The following is a 2,500-nucleotide window of genomic DNA, read 5'->3' as shown; positions in this document are numbered from 1 at the left end:
GTCACACAAAAATAAAATAAAAATTGCCCCATATCTTGCATGCAATTACAATAATAATCCTTTCACTTTGTATACATCTGTCATATTTATTTCATTATTCCACCTCTTCTTTTTCTCCTTCTTCATCTTATTTTCGCTTTATCCCCCCCTCCTGCTGCTACTTTTTCTTTTTATTCTACCTTTTGATGGCGACAAAACAAAAAAAAAATCAAAGAAAGAGGAGAAGGAAGATGAGAAGGAGAAAGAGAAAAAAGTAGAAGTATTTATTACATCTATTTCATTATTCCTCCTCTCCTTTTTCTCCTTCTTCATCTTATTTTCGCTTTATTCCCCCTCCTGCTGCTACTTTTTTCTTTTTATTCTACCTTTTGATGGCGACAAAACAAAACAAAAGAAATCAAAGAAAGAGGAGAAGGAAGATGAGAAGGAGAAAGAGAAAAAAAACAGAAAAAAAAAGAGGAGAGGGAAGATGAGAAGGAGAAAGAGAAAAAAGTAGAAAAAAAAATCAAAGAAAGAGGAGAAGGAAGATGAGAAGGAGAAAGAGAAAAAAGTAGAAGTATTTATTACATCTATTTCCTTATTCCTCCTCTCCTTTTTCTCCTTCTTCATCTTATTTTCGCTTTATTCCCCCACCTGCTGCTACTTTTTTCTTTTTATTCCACTTTTGATGGCGACAAAACAAAACAAAAGAAATCAAAGAAATAGGAGAGGGAAGATGAGAAGGAGAAAGAGAAAAAAGTAGAAGTATTTATTACATCTATTTCCTTATTCCTCCTCTCCTTTTTCTCCTTCTTCATCTTATTTTCGCTTTATTCCCCCTCCTGCTGCTACTTTTTTCTTTTTATTCCACTTTTGATGGCGACAAAACAAAACAAAAGAAATCAAAGAAAGAGAGAGAAGGAAGATGAGAAGGAGAAAGAGAACAAAGTAGAAGTATTTATTACATCTATTTCATTATTCCTCCTCTCCTTTTCCTCCTTCTTCTTCTTATTTTCGCTTTATTCCCCCCTCCTGCTGCTTTTTTTCTTTTTATTCTACCTTTTGATGGCGACAAAACAAAACAAAAGAAATCAAAGAAAGAAGAGAAGGAAGATGAGAAGGAGAAAGAGAAAAAAGTAGAAAAAAATCAAAGAAAGAGGAGAGGGAAGATGAGAAGGAGAAAGAGAAAAAAGTAGAAAAAAAAATCAAAGAAAGAGGAGAAGGAAGATGAGAGGGAGAAAGAGAAAAAAAGAAGAAAAAAAATCAAAGAAAGAGGAGAAGGAGAAAGAGAAAAAAACAGAAACAAAAAAGAGGAGAGGGAAGATGAGAAGGAGAAAGAGAAAAAAAAAAACAGAAAAAAATCAAAGAAAGATGAGAAGGAGAAAGAGAAAAAAATAGAAGCATTTATTACATCTATTTCAGTCCACGAATGTCCGTTCGAAAATGTATGCAGGAACTAGATCATAACCCCGGTCATTCATCATATAAAATAAAGAAAAACGAATAATTGTTGATAAATGTGTGTGTAGAAATATATGGAGGAGGAAAGAGTAATAGGAGGATGAGGAGGAAGGAGAAGGAGAAGAAGGAGGAGGGCGTGGACGAGGATAAGAAGGAAGAAAAATTGATAATTGTTGATAAATGTGTTTGTAGAAATATATGGAGGAGGAAAGAGTAATAGGAGTTTGAGGAGGAAGGAGAAGGAGAAGAAGGAGGAGGGCGTGGACGAGGATAAGAAGGAAGAAAAATGAATAATTGTTGATAAATGTGTGTAGAAATATATGGAGGAGGAAAGAGTAATAGGAGGATGAGGAGGAAGGAGAAGGAGAAGAAGGAGGATGTATGGACGAGGATAAGAAGGAAGAAAAAATGAATAATTGTTGATAAATGTGTGTGTAGAAATATATGGAGGAGGAAAGAGTAATAGGAGGATGAGGAGGAAGGAGAAGGAGAAGAAGGAGGAGGGCGTGGACGAGGATAAGAAGGAAGAAAAAATGATAATTGTTGATAAATGTGTGTGTAGAAATATATGGAGGAGGAAAGAGTAATAGGAGGATGAGGAGGAAAAAAGGAGGAGAAGGAGGAGGATGTGGGCGAGGATAAAGAAGGAAGAAATGAATAATTGTTGATAAATGTGTAGAAATATATGAGGAGGAAAGAAAATAGGAGGATGAGGAGGAAGGAGAAGGAGAAGAAGGAGGAGGACGGACGAGGATGGGGAAAGGGAAGAAAAATTGATGATTGTTGATAAATGTGTGTGTAGAAATATATGGAGGAGGAAAGAGTAATAGGAGGATGAGGAAGAAAAAAAAGGAGAAGAAGGAGGAGGGCGTGGACGAGGATAAGATGGAAGAAAAATTGATAATTGTTGATAAATGTGTGTGTAGAAATATATGGAGGAGGAAAGAGTAATAGGAGGATGAGGAAGAAGGAGAAGGAGAAGAAGGAGGAGGGCGTGGACGAGGATAAGAAGGAAGAAAAATTGATAATTGTTGACAAATGTGTGTGTAGAAATATATGG

This window comes from Penaeus vannamei, chromosome 19 (assembly GCF_042767895.1).
Source record: "Penaeus vannamei isolate JL-2024 chromosome 19, ASM4276789v1, whole genome shotgun sequence".
Classification (NCBI taxonomy): domain Eukaryota; kingdom Metazoa; phylum Arthropoda; class Malacostraca; order Decapoda; family Penaeidae; genus Penaeus; species Penaeus vannamei.
The sequence above is the reverse complement of the archived record's forward strand: the minus strand, read 5'-3'. Positions refer to the sequence as shown.